The sequence below is a fragment of the Canis aureus genome, chromosome 18 (assembly GCF_053574225.1).
Source record: "Canis aureus isolate CA01 chromosome 18, VMU_Caureus_v.1.0, whole genome shotgun sequence".
NCBI classification, from domain to species: domain Eukaryota; kingdom Metazoa; phylum Chordata; class Mammalia; order Carnivora; family Canidae; genus Canis; species Canis aureus.
Genome location: NC_135628.1, coordinates 41,130,327 through 41,154,807, shown reverse-complemented (window position 1 = coordinate 41,154,807; position 24,481 = coordinate 41,130,327). Strand labels below are relative to the sequence as shown.

General features: G+C 36.5%; 1 protein-coding gene across 49 annotated transcripts in view; it reads right to left on the bottom strand.

Moving 5' to 3' along the window:
* The window catches only part of LOC144288899 (uncharacterized), a 94,620-nt gene that overhangs the window by 36,869 nt on the left and 33,270 nt on the right, over positions 1-24,481 (bottom strand). For 16 of the 49 annotated variants that reach the window (XR_013356916.1, XR_013356920.1, XR_013356919.1 and 13 more), the window contains one exon: positions 1,789-1,961. The gene's annotated coding sequence lies outside the window, so the exon portion shown is untranslated. Of the gene's footprint in view, positions 1-1,788; positions 1,962-3,178; positions 3,315-3,758; positions 3,882-8,731; positions 9,719-14,188; positions 14,243-15,809; positions 15,885-16,326; positions 16,406-17,233; positions 17,321-19,040; positions 19,147-20,187; positions 20,998-24,481 lie in introns of those variants that run through there. The other 33 variants (XR_013356944.1, XR_013356957.1, XR_013356959.1 and 30 more) reach the window with 20 other exon arrangements.

Below are 24,481 nucleotides of genomic sequence, written 5' to 3'. Positions count from 1 at the left end.
AGTACAATGCCTGTTAGGAGGTAATGTGTGTGCTGTCAATCAGCAGAGACAGTTGTGGATAATAGTACCATGAACACCTACCTGCCAAATCAAGTTCATTTTCCTCCCCTGCACCTTTCAATGACATCTTTAATACACTTAAACATAGTAATGTGTCAAGTAAAATGTTAAGATTCATTTAGAGCTTATTTCCTGTTGCAGAACATAATTGTGATTGTAATATTTGCCTCTTGAAATAAGTCATTTCAAGATTCAATTAGTTTTAAAAGCAAAAGACTGAACATGATGAAAATCTAACATCTAAATCTAAAAAGTTACCAAGATCTATTAACCAAATGGTAACTTCAAATTATGGTCTGGCTACCACCTGAATCAGAACACAGGGATGCTTATTAAAATGCATATTCCCAGTCCCCAACCACCAAATCAAGATTTAGTAAGGAAGCAGTATTCTTAAGCACCTTGCAAAATTCTGTTGTGCATCCATTGGGAAACCGCTGGATGTGGTGATTTCCACAGCCAGCACTTTGTAGCTCTAACATTTTCTATCTGGCAAGAATGGATAAATATACCTGACCAAATGACAGGAAGAAAACTAAACCCCTGTAGTCAGAAAACCCAATGCTCCCTACAAATTAGTAATTGAAATGGCCAGGGCAAACTTATATGATAACCAGTTAGAAATCTCTAGGTTTCCTCAACATGTTATGCCCTCAGGTACACAATCCAAGAAAGTTGACATACAAAGGGCAAGAGTGAAGAAGAAAACGTTTCCTGAGTACCAGTTGAGAGCCAAACACTATGCTAGATGTTAATAATGCTCTTTGTCAAACTAAATCCAAATAGGCAGATTTCTTAAGCCAATAGTCATTAATAATTTAATCATGAATGTGAGATTACAAGAAGATAGTTCAAAATACAATGGTATATCTGATAAATAACAATGAGGAAAAATAAAAATAAAAAAAATAACAATGAGGAAATAAATGATGGTATATCCAATCAAGACTAATGAGGAATGAATACTGGTCTAATAGACAGCAATAGGAAAATAGTGAAATACATTTTGATACCCCAATGACATTTATGAGTATGATTAAACAACCAAAAATGCTTAGAATGGAATGTTGTAATCTTTAAAATATTCAAGTACATTGTCATTAGAAATACATCGAACGTGCATATCAAAATGCTAAGAGAAGGTGCATTCGTGGAGTAATGATAGGAATGACTTTTATGCCTCAATTTTCCAAAATTGCTGAAATGTAGTTATATCACGTCTATCATTTATGACAAATTAACTCCTAAAATATTATGAAAAGTAAGAAGCAGCGAACAATTGAAAACAATTCTGGTTGAGGAGTGGCCATCTCTAGTGAAAGATGGTCAACCTCCCACCCACTCATCTTCTGAAAGAGAAGGAAAAGCCTAGCCTTAGAGTCATCACTCATTGCAGCCCGGCCACACTGAGGGGGCCTCAGGGAGGGGTACACAAAGCCATACGTACCAGGCAGCAACATCCTCAGGGACTCCACAGTTCAGGTGCAGGGAGAGAATAAAATAATGTGTGAATGCAATTTTAAACAAAGTGTCCTCTGAGGATAGCAGAGGACACTATTAATTAATGAGAGGGGATCTCAGAAAATTAACCTTAGCTTCATGCAATAACAGTGACATTTGGGCTTAGCTGGCCAGCTTTTGCCACAGATCTCATTTCACTTTCAAATCCTCTATCTGGCTAGAGGTTTCTTCTATGGAAGCTACATATTAGAACAGTCTGGTACTTACCAAGCCAGGAGATCCACTGTGAATGTGCCTGGGGCTTGGGCAAAAGGCTGAAGGCTTGATCCTTCCACGACCAGTCCCCTCCATAGAGGCTAATCATCAGGCCTGAGGGACCCTCCTCACAATTTCCTGACCCTTGATCCTCTGAAGGTCAGCCGTCTCTAACTTGTGCCAGTCTGAGAGGGAAGAAGATTGCATATGAGAGAAGGAAGGAGCAGGTAGCCAAGATCGGGGGACGAGACATTAATCAAGTCTGGTAAAAAGGGTCATTTAAAATTCTAAAATCAATACAGCTAATGCACTGGCAAAGAGCAAGGACACCTGACCAATGCAAAGCACATTTATTATCTTTAATGCCAAAATACTTTTTTTCTGCTATTCCACTTAATATCACTGAAAAAGAAGTTCAGAAATTGGATTATATATAAGAAAAGTTGGAAATGTCGTTTTGGGTCAGAACAACAATCCATCTAGATGAGTACTTTGCCTTTGACAGTGGCACCAAGGGAAATTTGGGAGAACGAGTGGTTGGCACTTCCTGAGAAACCAGCCTCAAAACTCCCATTTAATAACCCATTGTAAATCTTTTTTGTACATAGATGTATCTAAACCCTTCCAGAGCCCTCTATCTGTTTTGAAATATGTTGGTATTACAGTACCAACAGGAGAGAGCTAATGCTGAATTGTTAGCTCGGCTTCCTGGCCCTCTGATCAAGTAGCTAAAATATGCTTTCTATCCCTGTATCTGGATCAGCCAGGGATTCAACGACTCAGCGTCCACAGGGAAGCACCAGTAACTGCAGCCATGGGGCCATTGACAGCCCATAATGATTGACTTATCCCTGCTGTTTGACGAAATAAGCACATAATTTGTGGTCAGCAGTTGAGGTTTCCTGCACCAGCTCCACCACTGACTAGCCAAGGGCACTTGGGAAAGTCTCTTAAGTTCTCTAAGAATTTGGTTAACATACCTTACTCTCAGAGATTTCTATTAGCACCTGCTCTACCTATGTCACAGCTCCGCTGTGACAAATAGAACATTTGTGAATGGACTTCATGAAGTGTGGGCAAATGTTAGGTGCTATCACTAGGTCCAAAATTTCCAGTCACCAGTAGTCACCTCTTGAGTTAATCTCCTATCCTTGGCCCTCCACTGTGGGGAGAGCAGAGCCTAGAATTTAAATTTCATTGGCACCACTCTTTAAATACCAATCGATCACTTTCGAGTCATGCTTCCCTGTCAGTAAAAAATGTGATCCCTTACAATTACTTTTGTTAATCTATTTATATATAAATGTTATGCGAGTGCTATATACTACAGAACTCGCATATGATGTGCAACGTAAAATCTACAGGGAAAAGAAAACCTTTAAAAGAGAGACTATAGGTGCACCTGGGCGGCTTGGAGGTTGAGCGTCTGCCTTTGGTTCAGGTCGTGATCCCGGGGTCCTGGGATTGAGTCTTGCATTGGGCTCCCTGCAGGAAGCCTACTTCTCCCTCTCTCTTTGTCTCTGCCTCTGTGTGTGTGTCTCATGAATAAATAAATAAATAAAATATTTAAAAAGAGAGAGAGAGAATAAATAGAAAATTCCATACTCTGGTGGATGATTTTACACACACCCTGGGGTGCATATAGATTCCCACCCTCTAACTGTAGAGACTAGTACCCTAAAAAAGAATTCATGATGGGCTTCAGGGGAGTGCAGAACATCAACAAAGTGCTGAAATAGCATGCTAAATTTTGTGTGCACATGCATTTTTCTTGGGAGGGGATGCATAACTTTCTCCAGATACTTCAAAGGGCTCATGACCAAAAAATACATGTTATGAACTACTGCACAAAAGCAGTATTATTTATCTAATAAATTCTGGGCTTTTCTGAAATATGACTCTCCTATCTTATCTTGGATCTCATACTCAGAACATGCTACTTCTCCTGGCCCAGGACCTGGGAGAACCGACCAGCCACTGACCCACATTAAAATAGAGGCTTGTCTTTCCTTCTTCCACTTCCCTGCTGTGGGCCCTCCAATGCTTTAATAAGGCTTGGCAGATGCTTCATGACCCAGAGTTGGACTTTACATATCAAAGTGCACCTGTCCACAAACAAATAGAAACAAATAAACTCAATAATGGAGACTGGTTAATGAGTTATTCTTTTTAGGTAAAATATGCATATGTTAATTATATTTTTTTAAATTTAAAGAAAAAAAGCTTCAACCTAAAAGAGACTGCAATTCCTGGTACTATAAGAGACACTAAGGACAATAATTGGAATGTGTTCTTCAGAGACCCTCAAATCATCCCAGAATCAAATGTCTCCTCCTCACCTGGCTCTTCCCAAACAGAGGTGTTATTCTGAACCCAAGCTATAAGAATAATTTTGGCCAGAATTAACAATCCTCATGGACTCCAGAAAGGTACCCTTAAATTTTCGATTCATTACAGAGTTAAAGAAATTCACAAACACAAAATGCCACCAAAGTGACTTTTTTCTAGTGCAGCATTGCTTTTGGTGCCCAATGACTTAATTAACCATCAACAGCATGGGGGATAAAAAAGGAGAAATAATTTTTTTTTAAATGAAATCTATTAATGCCAGGCAGAATAAGAACACCCACTCATAAACCACCGTGCTGAGTAGATGGCCTTTCTCTCCCTACGGGATGTCACTTCGAGTTCACTGCTCCCCCTGCTGACTGGATAATAGAACACCCCAGTCTTTTGACACAGCCACATGCACACCATCAGAGAATGAAAACTCAAATTTCAGAGGAGAAAATAGAACAGCCTCCTGTGCTTATTTCCTGTCTGCCCCAGACACACAGCCTTCTCTCCAGCTTCCATGGCAGCCTACCTTCAGGTCTTCAATGCTCCTTTTTTTTCTTACCCTTTTCCATCTATCCTTAATATCTCTCCCACAGAGCCAGTAAATGGAAATCACAAAGAGGCGAACGTAAGCTCAAAAGGAGAATGGCCTTTTGGGTGAGTAGAGCTGTCCAGTGCTACAAATATATCCCCACAATGCAGTGAAAAACTTCAGGATTGAAGCAAGGGGTTTTAGGGATTACATAGAATAGAAACAAGAGGACGTGACAGAAAGAATAGGGGCGTAGGAGGCAGAGCTATCTGGATAGGAACCCTGTCTCTCTCATTTCCTCATCTGTAAGACAGGGATAATGGTGACCTGCCCACTGGGTGGTTAGGATCAGAAACAGGAAGACATAGCAGCTTGTAGGGTTGATGGAGAGTAAGCACGCAACACCATTGCTGGCGTAGTCTGCCACAAGGCTGGATCTTTCCTCAAGCCTGTAACTCCATCCTCACCTTTCCAGGAGTGCTGGCTTCTCTGACGACAGTGGCCTAAACTGATAGCACATCTACAATTCAATTACACTTCAATATCTCCTACTATGAAGGATTCCGGCAAAATTCCAAACCCTCACGATTCTGATGAGTCCTTCTCCACAATCTAATAAAGAAGTACTGAGCTTTTATTAGAAGCTTGAAAATCATCTCGATTTTTTACAAAGAAAACTAACAATCCCACCTTAACAGTAAAAGCAAAAGCTAAAATTTCTGGGAAAAAAAATTTTTTTTATTCAACTAGTCTCTGCCACATGCCATTAGGTGCAAACAATTTTAAAGACAAAGCTTTCTGAGCTGAGAAAACAGCCCTTTGCTTACTTGGAAGCCAGTTCTCATACACAAATGGACCATAACTCATATGTATGTGTTGAATTAGCCAAACTCCTGACACTTAATTTTCACAATTTGAGTTTCTCAAACTTTGTCTCTGGAGCAGAAATTCTAACTCAAGAGTTATCAGCACAAGAAATGATCGTAATTATTAAACTCATGTCCTTGGGGAAATTTCTTGGCCTATATGAATTTACTCAAGGGATTTAAACACCATTAAATCACCTATTATTACCAGTGCTTTGAATGTCTATATGAGTATTATTATATAAGTGGATCTACTTCAAAGAAGCTGTATTATAGTCATTTCCAACATGGTTTTTCTCTCACTGATTATAGGTCTCCTCTTCCTTAAAATACAAAAGTCTAAAAAAACTTTTTAAACCTTATCAATGTAACTAAATTAAAGTTTCCATCCACTACTTTGCTCATCATGATATGTTCCTAATCAAAAGAATAAAAAAAAGACTTTCCTCAGATAACAAAACTGCCCATTTAACCATTTCTCTGGGTTTACTCATAATGAGTATTTACTTTTTGTCAAATATTAAAATATACTAAACTTACAGCCAATTTGAAGCTCTGCATGTTTTCTTAGAATTTCTTCAACTAAAATATCACAATAAACACTCACCTTGTCACCATAAACTATAAAAAGAGCCTGGCTTTTCTTCTCCCAAGCTTGGGAGGGCTATTTATCAAACAGAATACAAAGTCTACTAAATCCTTTGAACCTTTGAAGAGAGAAAGACAAATCAATGCCAAAAATGATGTGCCTTCTCACCAATACACAAATTAAACTGTGTATTTTGTAAGATTTATAGGGTAAGTGGGCTTCTTTTTATTATCACTTTTGCTAGGTATCTGTCAAGTGAGTCTAATTCAGTAAAATAGATTGATACATTGGGAAAAATCTCTAGTCTCCATTCTGGGATGGGGAAAAAAATGATGCAGACAGTTTAGTCACCCTATACTACTCATATTATGATTTAATTGGTCTGAAATATTGTTTTATACTCCCTTGGTGATTGTAATACGCAGCCAGTGCTGAGAAAAATTGTACTTGACTAATGCCACAGGGTTCTGAAACCCTCCCTTAAAATCACTGGTAGCTGGAGGTAGGTGCAAATGTGCCTTTTTCTAGGAAGATGATGTGCAATACTCAAAGTTTTTCCAGATCCCATACAATATCTACCTAACCAGCATTGCTAAGGTGGGGTCAAGTTATCTTCATTTTCAATGAGGACATTGAGGTGATTCCCATGTACTCTCAAAGTTTGGGAACCACTGGTTTACTGCTGTCACCACATTATTGAAATATTCTTGGATGATTCTATGCCCCTCTCCCCAAAATGTTTAGGGCCACCACTCTAAAATCATGGGCTCTCTAAGCTGCTTTAAATGAGAACATGTAATGGCTCATTGAACTCGTGAGCAATTAATTTGGGAACAGTTGCAGTATTATAAATGTGATTACTTATTGCAAACCCAATTAATCCAGTCAGGAGGAATGTTAATTACAAAGGAGTATGGAAATTAGCATGAGTGCATGACTAAATGCCTAAATTCTGACCTATTATATTGTCTATCTGGTAATTTACTTTAAAAATACTTCCACAGGAGGTCTAATGTATGTATGTGCGTGTGAGCAATAAGGTAACATTAGTCCACACTCCAGGGTTGATTAGATAACCTTGCAGATACCCTAATTAGGAAAATCGAAGTTTTAGAGGTGGCTACTGTGGTATTTCAAATGGGCATTACTGAAATCTATGTCAGGGGATATATTAATTAGCATAAAAGATGTGAAAAATAAATTTTTATTGTTGAAATAATTGTCTTGAAGATAAATGACTAGCTAATAAATATTTCATATTAATAAAATTTGAACTAAGCCTTGCTCTACTTGTAGCATGCCACTTAATAGCAAGATTGACAAGAAAAGACAGTCCAATTGATCTCCAACCACTATAAGGTACCTATATTTGCCCCAAACTCTTGAATCACTAAATCGGTTTAGATCAGGTCACAAAATGACTCAAAAAAAAAGATCTTTTTTTTTGAGAAATGGCAGGAGATGGCCAAGAAAATAACATGCAAAGCAAAACTGTATTTAATTGATTTTTAAAAAGAAATTGCATACAATAACCATATTTCTTTTATGAGCAATGGAGTATCAATCAAAACAAATCCAGACAGAGTAGAAAGCAATTGGGAAGGTTTCCAAAACTCCTAAGAAATGATCTCCCCTAATTTGGGAACAGCCAACATTTACTAGGTCTGTGATTTTATGGCCCTTTCCTCTTCCATAACTGAAAAAGTAGACCGAGCCTGAACCAACCAGGCCATTTGACTCCTCTTTCCTGAGAATTTAAAACTTGGAGTGGAGAATGACAGAGACTGGGAGCCACTGAAGTTGAAGCATGCTAATGACAGCACTCTAGGGGTGGCCATCAACTTCTGCTGATGAAGTCCTAGAACAGCAGTAGGTTTTTGGTTGTGTTTTGAATTATGAAATCATCCAGTATCCTTTCACTCTCTATTCTGCTTGAGGTGGAGAAAAGTTGGTTTCTATTACATAAAACAAGTTTTAACTCATACATCTCGTAGCAGGATATAGAGTACACACCAAAAACAGAGGAGTATAGAGCAATCTTAGAGTAAATAGATACTTAGTTAGTAGAAATAAGAACCAAAAATGTGAATGGCCTAAAAAAGTAGTAGCCAGAAAAAGAACGTTGTAGGGAGACAATTCTGCAAAATGTCTTGCAGGCAAAGGTACTGAGGACATTTGTTCTGGATTATCTTTTCAAGGACATTTGTATAGTGATAGTGAATAGCCCTGAAAGAGAGAGAGATAGTATCTCCTTCCAGAGTGGAGAACAGCTTTCTGTCCAGTATAATAAAGATAATGTTTCCCTACAGGGCAAATTTCTGGCAGGTTTGCTTGCAGCCCACCATAAAATGTTTGGGTTCCCTACACTTTGTGTTTCTCCATCATGACACATCCAGCTGGGTTGCTCTGCATGACCCCCATAGAACTTGGGGGCAAGGGAACCAGAAGCAAACATAAAGCTTCTGTTGCTTGCCTTATTGTGAGTAATTACTCCTTTGTCTCTGACCTAGAAGTCACATGTCTTCTGCCAGCATCTGTTCAACTGTGGCCGACTAACATCTTAGCCTTAAAGCAGAGAAAATTTCAGACCCTCCACAGTTCTTGACAAACATTTTGAAGAAGAATACATACCAGAATGAAGCTGCATCGGATCTGTATGCCTGTCTTTCAAGTTGCCTAGCAACTAGTTGGTCACCATTGATCTGACACTCTGCAGTAATGAAAGACCGCACTATGTAGAAAAGTGTGATGGAACTGTATGCTTCTAGATCGCAGAGTTTGTCTGATTCGTCTCAGTATCTCCTTTATCACCTGCCCAATACCCAATATAGACTGCATGCTTGACGATTTTATGTTGAACAAATTGTTAAATCAAAGAATTAACTATAAAAATGACTCTGCTGGAATATGTATGGAATTCTGAGATACTTTTAAATCTGTCGCATAAGTACTCTCCCTCAGAATCATTCTGTTTCCTCAAGTTCACTTAATTGTGAATAATAGAGATGACTCAAGGAAGCTCACATGGCAGGGACATACTTAGAATGGGAAAGGTAAACAGCTTTGCTGAAACTGGAGCTGGAATGTGTCTCTCTAAGGTGGCTTTAGAGATCTCAGGAGCAGGAATTTGTGGCTTTTTTTCTCTACAGCTCTACCACTAATCTGTTTCATTCATATTCTGTATTTTTGTCTTTTTAGATCTATTATTAATTGGCAGCCTTTTTTAAAAAAAATTTTTTTATTTGCTACCCTAATTCCTTAAGAAGAGATTCCGGTGCAGTTCATAAATCCCTTGGCAACCTATTAACTGATGACCTTTGAGTAGACATCTCATCAACTGTGATCATTAAAGTCATGTGGTATAACACCTGGCATTGGAAGCCACGGGTGGGGCAATTTTTCAAGGGGTGGAGGGCATGAAAGGCCATAAGCAACATCTCTATTTGGAGGTCTGCAGCCTATCTATCCTCTCACTCTCTTCCCATCTCTTCTTCCTCCTGAAAAATGTGTATCTTATTTCACGTGGTTTGAGTACTTTGTCTTTAGATACAAACATAAAATACAAAAACTTCTTAGACATTAATTTAAAAAAAAAACTTGGGTGGTAGAACATGAATTCTGGAAAAAGAAAGAAAAAAATGTCATTAAATATACCCCCCAAAAAAGTACATTTGACTTGTTTAATAAACAAAAAGCAAGATCTTAACTGGTCTATGGCTAAACTTCTTTTAAAAATTATAGTGTTTTAGCCAGAAGATCAGTCTCATGTACAGCTGGCATGAATATAAATCAGTAAAAAACTTTTGGGGAAGCAATTTAGCAGTATGGATCAAAAGCTTTACAAATATTTTTATACTTTGACCAGTTATTATTCCACATGCTGGAATGTATCCTAGGAAACTAGTCCTTAAGTTTTCTAAAGACTTTTAAACAAGCAGAGTTTGTAGGTAGCTTTTTTTATAAAGCTGTGAGACTCTAGTTTTCCTTCCACAGCCCAAGTCAGAACACCTAGCTGTCCTCTAGTGCAGCTGCCCAGAGCAACCTAAGTTTGGAGACGGAGAGCTATGCTGGTATGAAAGACTAGCCCATGAAATCTTCTAACTTTGAGAAATGCCATGGCTATTTGCAGCAGGAAGCTGACAGAAGGAACCAGAACCCTGGAGCAATCAAAAAAGTCACAGCAAATCCACCTTTTGAACTGGCTCACGTGACTAAATGCCAATCCAACCCTCTGAACAGGAAGTGTCATGGTAAGGAGTCTCCAAGAAACACCAAAAGGTTGTATTCAAAAATGTATGTCTTATTGCCTCCTCTTCCACTGAAGTCAATCCCTAGCCGGTTACTGTGAAACCACAGTCTTCTGCCTCCTATATCTTATCAGCATGAACGTGATATAAGTGCCTGAAGGAAAGACACTTACAACAGCAGTAAGTACTTGCGCAAAAATAATGACTGATGCTCATATCATATCTCAGGCGCAACAGTTGTCATAGCCTTATTTATAGCGAAAGATTGGAAATTAACCAAATGTCTAATAATAGTGGATTGGTTAGAGTAGATATGGCACATCCACATGATGGATTGCAATGTGGTTATTAAGAATGTTCTCAAAGAATACTTTGTGATATTAGGGGGGATTAATAACTATATACTAAAACAAACAAGTAGATTATAGTGAAGTTGCCTCTCACGTAGGAGATTGGTTTTTAAATCACGATGAAAAAAATCTCATATAATTAACATTACCCTTGAAAATCTCCAGGTTGTATAGCAAATACCGTAACTGTATCATAGATTTCCTTTTAGCATTAGAATAGGTAAGTGTGTCTGTGGCTGAGCATCAAAGCAGCTGGTCTGAGTTTAGATCATGTTGTAGGAAAAATATGCATTCTTACCACTGGAGTCATGGTCCCTGCACAAAAATGCATATACCATAAGAGACACACAGGAATTGAGACGCAGAGACTAGGAACAGCAAATTCCTATCACTCATCTCATGCTTATTCTAGGGCATATACTCATGAACAAAATGAAGGGGAATATTTTAAAAATCTATTTAAATTCTTGTCTTCTCACAGGCACACAGAGTAAAATTCACATAAGTTCAATGTGTGTAGTGATTATCTGTATAAATCATTATCTACATGTCTAGTCTGCTTTAAAATTTTCATTTTATACAGATATGCATACAAGATCCAGACAGAGTATATGCAAAAATTGAATAGCCATCATCTCTACTGAGATTATGGGTATTGTTCGAGCTTTTACCTCTTATTTTTCTGTATTAAAAAAAAAATTTTAAACGAACATTTATTGCTTTCATTATCAGAAAAAAATAGTGACTACTTTTAAATGGCACTCACAAAACATAGATGATATCTTTAAAACCAAGCCTTATTTTTTTTTTCAAATGCTTAACAGTATATAGTATTTGGTATGCAATCTCCATATCAAAAGAACAAGCACTTGGTTAAGCAAACTGCTGCAAAACACGATAGAAACATGAGAACACATGCATAGTGCAGGAAGTCTCAATCAACAGAATTCTATTAGTCTACCTCGGTAAAGCAGTGTTATTAGGGACTACTCAAAAGAACACAGAAACAGCCTCCTTATATTGAACTGGACATTAAAATGTACTTGTCAAAAGAAAAAAGAAGGTTCTATCTAGATATGGATTATGTAAATATACATACAGAGTCTATAGTAAATTACATTAGGAGATGCCTTCTGAGCTTCCCTGAATTCCTACCCTTTATGCACTTGCCTAAAATTTCATTAAAATACCTATTACAGCAATACACTCTCTGCTCCATTCATAAAAAATGCATAGACATACTCATGTAATAAAGGAAATTTCTCACTGAAACACATATATCACTCTAGTAAGTCTGTTTTAGTGATTGGAAAAAATAAATGTCTCATATGAGAAGGATTTAAAAGACAGGTCAGTTAAAATAGTTCTTCGATTGTGTAAAATTACTGGTGGTTGATCCATTGTGTCAGATGTGAAATGAGATTAAATTGTAAGAGTCAGTTTTAAATTCTCAGCATTAAACTGAATTAATAAATTGAGCAAAGACATGGTTCAAGTAGGATTGAAAGGTTCTGCTAAAACCAGACTGTTTAGATCCATTAGCAACACAGCTACAAAGAAAGAATATCTTATCAGAAAGGAGTGTAGGCTGTGGAAAATTAATAGAGAGTGCTAGACCCAATCTTGGTGTAGAATTACATGGAAGGGATTAGGAAGTGAGGGGAAGGTAATTAAGTAGAAAGAACAGCCGGAAAGAACTGAAAAGCAAAAGATCAGATGGTCTGAGGTTGAGCCCCTCACCATCTGTTGGCAATCATCAAAATTTATTTGATCTTATTGTGTATTTACTTTGTAAAAGGAGGGAAAAAAAACCCTCATTCTAATGAATGAATAGGTGGGATACAAGGTGAATGCCCATTATAACAGAGCTCATTATTACTGGGAGTAAAATCATTGCCATTGCAACATAACAGATACAATTAATGCAATCTAATTGTTCCATCTTTGTTCATGTCTCTGACATCAGCTTCACAAAAAGGTTCTTATGCTTTCCTGGCCTTTTGTGATTTAGTTGGAGAGCTTTGTCTGTAATTTTACTGTCATTGTTTATTGTATGTCTGTCTATACAATTTGCTCTTGTAAAATTTCTGAGTGCATGTATCCATTAGCAAAGTAGGTCAACCAGCCACTTATGTTTCCCCCTTCTAATCACCATCAACACCTGTGATTTCAATATCAGCTAAGGGTGTTAACTATCCACCCAGCTACACAAAGAAGAAAACTCAATCCTTTCCTCAACTTTACCTCTGGCCCCCATATTCACTCAACTACCAGATCCTTCTGAATGTTTTTCCTATATGCTTTCCCTTTCAAATATTTTGGTGGCTTCCTCCCATCTTTGTCACCCTGTACTGCAACTGTAGGCTTCTGTGGTCTTTCACCTTCACTGTTACCTGCCTCTCTTCCTGTCCCCTTCAGATTCACCTGCCATCACACAGAGAAAACACAAATCTGACCTTTCAATCTCCTGTTAAAAGATTTCTGTTTCCACACCACTTACAGGATAAAGTCAAAAGGCATCTGTGTGGTATATGAAACCCTTCACTATGGTGTCCCCTGACAATTTCACCTCTCTAGCTCTGCTTCCCCATCTCACCGTTTATACCCTTTAGCAAAACCGGAGTGATTTATAAAGCAACTACTAATAAATAATTAAGCAATTTTTATTATAATCAACTCATGACATGCCTCAGGGATGAGTATTTTCATTCATTTTTTACACCGGTGCCATGCATTACTATTTTAAAATTAGCTGCTTGGGTTTTAGAGTGCAAGCCTTGCAAGTAAGACAGAACAGACTACACAGCCAGCTGTCACACAGGAGCATCTGTACAGGAGGTCTCAGCACACCTCAGCCAAGACTAGCAGATACATCATGTATCTCTGGACACATTAGTATTGCCCACCAGTCGAGCAGTGTGCAGCTACACAGGAGAGCTGTATATTTTCCTTTATTAAAAAATGATTGAAACAGTGTCGTTCTTTGTCTAGTATCATCTTTCACGTATCTAGCAACACAGTTTTAACATGCCGGATATTTGAAAGCTTTATCAAAAAAGGCTGGCTGCCTCAAATCAAGGGTTTTATTTAATTTAGCTCTAAAGTTGCTGGAGGAAAATAAATTGATGTCAGTTTTTAATTTTAACATCACATTTGCATTGCAGATGGACTATTTAACAGTTCACATAATCAATAAAATCACTGCTGACGCACAGGATGTATTAATGAGAGATTCTAATATCTGAGTAAGTGTTTTCCTTCTGAAAAGTCAAATCGTGTTTGTTTGGTTGCTTAAGTTTGTGAATTATAAGAAGTCACCTTCTTTCAATGGAAAAATAGCTAAATGTTTCCTCAAGATACTTGACTCCTTGCACATGATAGGGATTAACATTATCTTGATAAGTAAAAATATTCTACCCTATTCCCCCACCCTAGAAAAGAATGTGCAGATCCAAATTTGTGTAAACTGGTTTAAAATGCTGATTCATTACCATGCCGAATGCCAGTGAAGAAATATTTTGAAATGTCTTCTGTATTCTACATATCTACAAATGGGGTGAAATAAACATTAGACTAGTAAAAAGTGACACTACGTTTTTAAACACAAAATTTTCCTTTCAGAAAGAAAAGATGAGAATTGTTTCTATTTTGTTATTGAGCAGCAGTTTTATATTATATATCAACAACTTCATTGAAGAATCATCAACACCATATAGACTGCACATATTTAAAGTATACAGTTCAATGTATATATTTGATATACATGTATAGACTATCATTTCTAGTTAAAAAGCCAGAAAAATAAAGAAGAAAACTATCAACTATATTCATAGTACTGTAATCACCATAAACCTTTAAAACATTGCCTTACCAAGTTTTAAAAACTTTATCATATATATGTATGAACAAAATAGGTACACTTTGACTTCTATCAAACTGTGAACAAACTGCATATACTGCATATACTTTTCCTCTTTTAACTATTAGGTTTTCATGAATATTTTCCATGACTTTAGTTAAATACAATGTACATTTTTTGTTTATCAGTAGTAAAATAATTACAAAATGAATAATGAAGGCAATAGCCATATTCCTATAGCCATAGAAATATAAACAAAATAATAACCATACAAAGAATATTATTAAACTCTAAAACAATTTTAATCTACTTAGATGAATTACAAATGTAAATATGCATATATACACATACACTTTTTTTATTAATTAGTAATCAAACTACATGTATTATTTCATACTCAAATGAATTTTAATGAGCATATTGTATATTTGTAAATTTTTGTTGCCAAAAGTTAAAAAGTACAGACATGCATGAGGAAGGATATTATCACCAATAACTCTAGTAATACAAAAAAATCACTACTAAAACTTTGGAATAACATTTTTCTGGAGAGATGTAGATATACTGAATTATTACTTAAACCCTATTTGTAATCTAAATTTGATATGGGCATTTTTCCTTGTTACTAAATATCTTTTAAGTAATAATTTTAAGTAGCAAAGTAGCTCTGTAATATGGAGTACTTTTGACAACATTAGTATTTTTAAAATCTTGGCCAATATAGCTAAATCTTTCATTTAAAAAAAAAGTGCAATCCTTTGATTAGTAATGAACTTTAACTTTTTTTTTCAAATGCTCATAAGCTTTTTAAAAAATATTCATTTTGTCAGTTCTATATGCTAGATGTTTTTTCGCAGCTTCTCCTTTGTTTTTATGGTAATATTCTTACACAGAAGTTTTCAATATTCTCCTTTACAATTTTTCCTTTGCATTTTTGCTTAGCTTAAATATTCATTTCTGGATTTTAAAATCTATTTTATTTTATGTTTTTAATTTTCACATGTGGAATTTATTTGGTAAATGATGTGAGGTAACCAAGCATCCTTACACATGAAGTTGAAATGGCATCTTTATCACATAATAAATTCTTATGTATGCATTTGAATTTAAAATTTGTGCTAGTGGAGTGATGAAAGCTGCAGTTCAATCTCAGAGCTTTTGTTCCTTTTGTATCTGTTTAGTTAAATGTGGCATTGATTTAGGGCGGTGCTTTTTTTTTAACACTCCATAAAGTGCTGTTATTGAAGACTTACATTTCGATTTATATACACACATATACTTATTTTTCCTCTTCAGATTTAGATTTTCTTTAAAGCAATACAAGCTTTCTGCAGAAAAAAAAAACTTTAAATGAAAGTGTAAGGAAGCAATAAAAATTAGTTTAATCCCTCTTAATCTTAGTATTCAGCAGCGACCACTGATAACACTTTGGCATAATTAATTCTAAGCTTTTTTTTTTCACCTCTCCACATTGTAGAGGCTACAAAAGATGTAAATAAAGGTTTCTAAATGGTTTATAACAATGACTTATTCTTCAGATGAAGCTTTAAATTGTTTCATAATAATGAAATTCTTTATTCTTCTAATGGAGTTTGAAATATATATTTTTAAAGAACCTACATGTAGGAGTTCATACTCTGAAACAGAAAACAAGTGTTTTCTTAACTGGTGAAAATGAAAATTCTCTATTTCACCAGTGGGTGGCACTCTCAACATATACCCGGTTTGGTGTTATCAATGGAACCCATTCACGCAAAGGGGAAAACTAACCTAAAATGTCTGACAAACATAACTCCAGCAGCTGTTGTTGCCCTTCAGTTGTTGTGATTTAAAAAAGAAAACGAGTAACCTGCAGAAATAATCACAAGTAAGAACATTACACAACATGGAACAAAATTACCTTGGCTTAATGTGGGCTCAGTGAAAATAAAAGCTATGTGTTAAAATATTATTCCTCATGTGCCTCTAGAGAACACAGCGTTTTAAATATTTCCAGATAGGACTAAGGGTTTACATCAAACAAACATCCTACGATTACAGGAATTACAACTATTGCTGAAAAAAAAACCAGAACAGAACAAAAAGTAATGGAGAATACTATTGTGATGGGAAAATAGCAAATTTGAATTATTGGCAAAACATCCAAACGCGTAGTTGAGCCACCATTAGAGTTAAAGGCAGTTAGGATGGTAGAAGGCTTATAAGGGCAGGAGAATACACATGGGGATGAACTTGTAAGTAACAGCCAGAAATTGCACTTATCTCAGATTTTAGAAACAAAAATGAACAGAAAATCAAGGTAATTGGTGTTTTTAAGTGCAAAAGTCAATGATCCCACACATCAGCTCATGAAAGAAAACAGTTCTTGGTAGTTTCACTGAGAGCTTTGACCAAAACATTTAGATACTTAGTCTCCAAGCCAAATAGAGTATAAATGTGGCATTTTTTTTATTTTGTAGAAAAACCCATATTCTTTTTTTGCATTAATAATTTTAAAAAAACTAAACAGCACAGTCACTTGAGAGACAGAGAAAGAATCTTCAACGTGCCAGGCAGTCTAAAATTGAGAGTAGGGCTATGCTACAAAGCTGTAGAATTTGTCTTCAAACCAAGTACATGCTCTCAAAAAGATAAAGCTTCAAATATAGTCTGTCCAACCCAGTTCCCTCTTACTGACCATGAATCCAGACCCGTTGGCTATCCACAGTCTGTTAGTTCCAATTTCCCACCTGTTTCTACTCTGGTGCTTTAGAATCTTCTGAGCCTGGGGGAGCAGGGCACAGTGAGAGTTTGACTCATGCTGAGCCCCCTCCAACCTCCCCAACCCCACCCCCAACCCCAACCCCTCCCACCCCCCACCCCCCCACCCCCAGGCAAACTGGTTTTGCTCCCTCTGTAAAGACTGAGGAGCCTCTAGGGAGCACTATTTGGGTGGGGGGGAGGGAAGGACAATAAAACTGACCTAGAAATAAAGCCATAGTGACTGCAAGAGTAAGGGCTTCTAAAGTGTAGTGACTCTTGATGTCAACTATCTCCAACCCAGCCTCAGGGATTTGTATTAAAAATTGACTATAAATAGAAATCTAAAAACTGCAAACCCCTCCACTAGCATCTAACCCCAAAGAAAGAGACAATCTTATCCCCCATCTCATCCAGTGCTTTCAAACATTTCTCATCTAGAAATTGCTAGACCACCCCTCTACTTGCTTCTCGTGACCAATGTCATTCTCAGGGTGTAGATTCCCATAATTAAAATAAATATCCTAGCAATGCAGAATAAAGCAGGGCATCTGTAAACTGGACCCTTTTTCTGCATTAATGGAATACAATATTCCTTTCGCTTTTTTAGTATTGACTCAGAGCTTTGAATAAATATTTATCAGAGGTCAGTTTAATGTGAACAGCACTATAATAGGGAGTCTGCTATCTTAAACACTAGGAGAACCATATTCAGCACTCCAGCAGGGATTAAAGTCACCTCAATAGATGGTGATAGATGAATTAATGCATGATCGAGTGCCAAAATGAGCATGGCAGATTCCAAGAGCCTTAGTAGTTCAGAGTCAAGGAGTAGTTATGGCAGACAGGACTTAACAGCTAATGTTCATGGAGTGTTTATTTGGTGCCAGGCTCTGTCCCATGTTCTCTCAGTAGAATGATCTCATTTAATCCTCACATCAACCCTGTGAGTTAGATACTATTATTATCTCCATTTCACAAGCAAGGAAACTGAGCCTCAGAGATGTTAAATAATTGATCCAAAAGTATACATTCGTAATTGGAAAGATCTGGTTCTTGAACCTAAACAGCTTGACTCCATTCTGCTATGCATTCTCCCTACACAGCTGCGTCGACGATTTCTCAGTCATGCCCGAAAAATCAGAGGTGTCTCATTTAGCTTAGTTCATGGTGGCTGCTTTCTGATCTTCAGGGACTGACACTTCTAGGTTTCCTTTTTTATGTGAAACCAGGCAAACTGGACATAATGAAACAGTCTGAAGCTTTGTCACATCCGAGTCCACTGCATTCACGAGGATCCAAACCACGTTGGCAGGTTAGGGCTCCGTGAAAATGAGCAGCATAAACATCAAAATAACCCATAATGGAAGACTTACGAAAAGAGCTAATATTATGATCTATTTTTGATTTGGGGATAGTAACACAGATAATTCAAAACTATTTACATCTTTTTCACTCAAATAACAAGCATGACAGAGTGCATAATGTGTGCAAGGTGCTCCAATAGATACTATGGGTATTCACTGCAGGGCTTGGGGAGATGTTTATGGATCTTTAGAAGCAGATATACTTCTTAAGGTTTTTTCCTTGGGATTTAAATTTTTAATTCTAAGCACACAAGGCTATCATGACAGAGATGAGTATGGAAGATACCACATAACACCAGAGGGAAATACACCAAAAAGTAAAAAGTCCTTCCCCCAATTGAGAATATTTATATTAATTGAAAGTCAATAACTACAGACCTATTATGATCATATTCACAGCCTCAGGAGGACAGTGCTGTAAATAATGATAAAGTTGAAAGAATTCCTTCCACAGTAATAAAATATTTGGTCTTTTTATATTGTTCTGAGGAGAGAGAGCAAAACAAATGTGTCAATAAACATATGAATGATCCCTATTAGACTAATGAAAAATGAAAAGTGATTTTATGTTCTTTTTTAAACAACTTAAACATTTACCTAGACAAGTATTATATTTAAGGAGCCAAATTCTGCCTCAAAGGGAACCAGCTGGCCATGAAATATAATCTCTAGCTGGATGGAGGATAAACAAAGTTTAGTTCTTCGTGCAGAACATGCAATGAAGATGGAAAGCGCATTGCCTTGGGATTTGTCCGGAGCAGGTGTCAGCAGCCTCTGTGAGATGGCTGCCAAGTCTTTATTTATTCACTCTCTCACGAACTGGAAGAGGGAAGGATTCTAGTGTCTTTAGGTCATTCACACACACAGGCCCAGAAGTGGATGCACTTTCAGGCAGCTATGTTAAATCTATAAGCAGAAATACTATGAAAAACATCTAGTCCATGTTTGCTGCTCCACTGAAAATGTGGGGATAGGGCATCTCCCTCAAAGGATCTCTCTTTCCACAATTTCAGTGACTGCTTCAGGGCTTCTTTAGAGTTCTCAACAATTTCCTTTTATAATGCAAATACCCTTAAGACAGACCACACCTCAGTACAAAGCCCTGGGAAGTTGAAAGACAGACACCGCTCAAGCTCAAGCATACTTTTGATCTTATGATAAGAGGACATTTCAATTCCAAGTGTTTATCTGGTCCCAATGGTGTGGGTGTGAGGGGCAGAGTGACAGGGAAAGGCCAAGAGTGTTGTTGCTTACGAAAGGAGTAGCTGCTTATTTTCTTGCTGTTCTGCTCATCATCTGCGTTAAGATCTCAGGGGCCAGTGTAGTAGATCAGCTTTGAGGCAGGAATACCACATTACAATCATATTTTACATATATTTATGCTACTGAGTGGGTCAGTAAACAACAGTAATCAAGTGCTGACCAGAAGCAGCATACCGTATTTGGGATTTATGAGAACAACAAAAATAAAGAGTGTGGTTTAACCCCTAGTTTGCTAGCCAACAGAAATTTTGCTACTATTTACCTAGTCACCAGAGACAACTGGAGCAATGTAGTTAGTTTTCCAGGTCATCATGTTAAGTAATAACAGTCTTAAGTGCACTTGGATCGATTAAGGAAACATTTGCTTGTTTCTGTTGTATGCCTATATAATTCTTTTCTTCATTTAGGTTGATCTTAAATAAATTTGTCTTTAGTCTATATATAAATAGAGGAGTGTTATGTAAGATTGATGACAGAGAATTAGAGACCTTTAAAAATCTTCATAATTTTATAAATTCTGTTTTCATATAGAAACTGACAGCCACCTTCAGACTCTCCAATCGGGAGCTTTTAGCTTCTTCTGTCTGTCTTCCCTATCCACCCATAGCTCTAAGATATTTTGTTGTTGGTCTTGACTACCCAATATTCATCTCTCCTACTTATTTGAGTAAATTGCACAGTTTTCCTTGGCAAGCTAATTTTCCACCTCTCAACAACTGATCTGTGTATTTGAGGAGGCATACCATCCTGGTCCTGACCAATCAGAGCCAGGAGATTGGGTGAGGATCACATGACCCAAATTGGTCCCATTACAATGGCTCCTGGGATTTGTGAGGAAATTGCCAGAGAAGACACTTTCTCCCTTCTTCTCTGGACTTGAATGCTAGAGAAGTTAGGTCTAGAGCTACCCAGAGAATAAAGCAAGCCCAGGAGATAGCAGAATGCAGGCAAATGGCAAAACTAGGCCCTGATGATAACATTTGAGTCCTGCAACAAACCATAAGATTTTCTGTTCCATGAGCCAATGTTCTTTTTCTTAAGTTATTTGGAGTTAACCTCCCTTTCAGAGGATTTGTCAGATTTGTCTATCTAATAGACAAATTTGATTGCTTCTTCTTACCTTGTGACTATTGTGTCCTTTGTGTTTCTGTTCTTTAATTCAGTATATTAGATATTTAACAAAAACACCAAATTTCCTGGACTAAAGCATATTTTTTTTCACACTTTAGGTCCAAAGAAGTAAGTTATGATGTAGCTGAAATTGCCTGCACATTGACAAAACTTATCTACATAAAAGAAGAGCCTTGTATCGAGTTGTGATCTGTTTTTTCAGTGGTATCACACATTATATAGTTACACACTGACTTAAATTCAGATTCCAAATTTTCATTTAAAATGCTTTCAAAATGACTGCATTATGAAATAGCACTGAAATGAAACATTGTGATAGCAGAAGATAAAGATTACCTGGCAAAAGTCATGCAACACAATTAAAGGCAACAGAAATTGCCAAACTTTTTAATAAATCATCAAATTTTCAAAGCTAGGAGAGACTGGGGCAAATAATACATGCTTATAAAGAACCATAGCCGGGCCCCCAATAGTTATCTGTCAGAAATCTTTGGTTGACTTTCAAGAGAGGTTATTTAGCTTCTAGAAATGCTTAATTCAATTACAGATAAAAATAAAGTATGAGTTTAATCAAATAGGCAATGCTTACAAAATCCCAGTGCTCTCCCATGTTATAGTACCAATATGTCAATTCTAAACATGTTAAAGAAGTTAATCCCCTAGGAAGTGTTTTCCATATGACTGTCCATTGATGATAATGATTCAGAAGAGCCTTTAGATTCCAGATTTATAGATTTAATCTTTGTGAAGCCAAAGACATAAAATATCATTGTTTACATAAACATTAACATACAGGTACTAAATTTTATTAATAGGTCTGGTTCTAAGATACAGATTAACACATGCTAATATCTCTTCTTCATACATAAAACCAGAGGATAACAGAAAGAAGGAAGGCAAAGGGAAGGGGAATATTAATAAGAAAGGAAACTCTTGGTGGGTGTAAATTTGTGAGGTATCATTGAAAGAAAGACTGGCAGTGATAGCAATGAGCCAAAATTATAGCCATAAGTTTAGGAGGTATCCAGGCATCCATTGTGTGGGAAGTCATCATAACTGTAAGTCATTCTAGGCAAAAAAATCTTTGGGCCCTTGATATCTGGAGCCCAGATATTATGTCAGAGTTGCTGTGCTAAGACACTAAGACAGCCATCCTGAAAGAAAATACTACCCTTGCTATATCCACTTGGTGTTGTATCAGGAGAACTACATCATCCTCACTGGGCACAAATTTGGATACCATTAGGAAACTAATGGTAGCCTAGCATATATGCAGAAGAATTCTGTCATGAAAGTTAAATGTATAAATAAGATTTATTAATCATGTAGCAAACCATGAGAGACTACTAACAAACTCAGCTCCCCAACTCACAAGAAAGAACTTATGCCTGAGGAAATGAGTTAATAGAAAGGTCTCGAAAGAATATTTCATAAGATAGGAGAAATAAAGCAGGGAATGAATCAAATATCTTAAAAGCAAGAACAAGTAGTTATGAAACAAGAATAAATATCAATAAAAAATCAGCTGAAGTTTTTTTAAATGAAAAATATACTCATTAAATTATACAACTTAATAAACAGACTGAATAACATTGTGTTTACTATATAGTAATTGGTGAGCTGTAATATATTGCTGAGGATTTCTTCTAGAACATAAAACAGAGGCTAAGAGATATAAACTCTGGAGGAAATTTTAAGAGACATAGCAGATAGATTCAGAAGTTCTAATATCTGACTTAAAGAATTTTTTAAGAAGAAAGGAAAGACAAACAGGATAGCAATGTTTGGAGAAACAGAGGCAAAGAATTTCTAAGAACTAAGTGACGAGATTCCTTTGTCAAAAGAGTTCACCAAGCGCTACCAGAAAAATAATTCAATAAGAAAAAAACCCAAGTCTAGAAACTTCAGAGTAAAATTTCAGACCATGAAAGATAAGTAAACCTCTCTATTTCTCTTCTTTTTCCTCTACCTAAATGGTTTACTTTCTTCCACTTCTCTTTCTTTGGAGATAGTAGCATGACCAAAGACACAGCGGACAATAGTGGGCCTGGAGCTGACAAAGTGATGTGGGCCATGGCACCAGCAATGTATTCAAGGAGGTGGCAGTAGAGACAGGGGCCAAGTATGCATGAGGACAAGGAAAGGGGAGTAGTGAGGAGGTGACGGTGAAGCTAAAGGCCAAAGATATGGTTCCTGTGGTCAGGAGATTAGCTACATATAGGAGGGTTGAGAGAAAGAATAACCATATTAAGGATACTGGGAGCCAGATTGATCAGTGTTGGAGAAGTGAGTTACAAATATGAAAAGGAGGAAGGCTGGAAAGAGGCCTGAGTTGTTAAAGTGGAATTGGAAGTATTTGTTTGATATATTTATGTGGGTAGATACATAGGTATAGATATGTATATATCATAATACTGTGTATGCATGTTTATATACGCATATATATTTTCTACCTTCTACAAAGAGAGTCTAGGAGCAATGACATTCTAGTAACTAACAATGAATGTAAGTGAGTGCCCAGATCAGATTGAAATAAGTATCTAAATGTCTAAGATAACATAACATTTGCTTATATATATACATATATGCATATTGATGTATACTTATGTGCATATAATATATATCATATGTGTTATATGTATATATGTACATACATATCAAAGTATGTATATATAAGTGCATATATAATATGCACACACACTATATACAGAAAATAAACTTCCTTTTCTAATATAAATAAGAAGTTTGCAACACATAACCATGTGCTACCCACAAAGGAAGGTTCAACAAAGTACAAAAAGAAAAAAAACCCTGATATTATGTACACTATGTTCATTGCCTACATACAATAAAATTAGATATAGAAACTAAAATAGCAGAAAACAAAATAAAAACATAAAATAATAGTAAATGAAACATTTATTTTCTGGTTCTCAAAATTCTCATTAAATGGGTAGAGCATTTCATAATTGATGGTATCTTAAAATTGAGGAAATGTCAGCCCAAATTTCTTATTCAAAATTGCAAAATCCAGAAACTCTGAAAATCTAAACTGATTTTTATATTCATTTGGTAGCAAAAAATAATTTGATCTGAAATCATTGAGTAGCAAAAGCTGATCTAAATTGACAAGAGGCCATTTAAAGACTTTATTCTACTAAGAGTATGGATATTCCTATGTTAGTGACAAAAAAAAATGGATATTTTTGAGTAAACAGTGCTGACCCAGGCCCCTCTGGGAGATAATAAATTCATACCTGGTACATGAATTTTTGGTATTATTCTAAAATCTAAAAATTTTTGAACTCTGAAACACACATCAGACCTCAAGTGGTCCTTATAGGAAATGTGGACTAGTTACAGTATTTCTTCTGCATTCTAAATTACCTAAGAAAAAAGGGTAACTAGGGGAGCTGTTCAGCTCC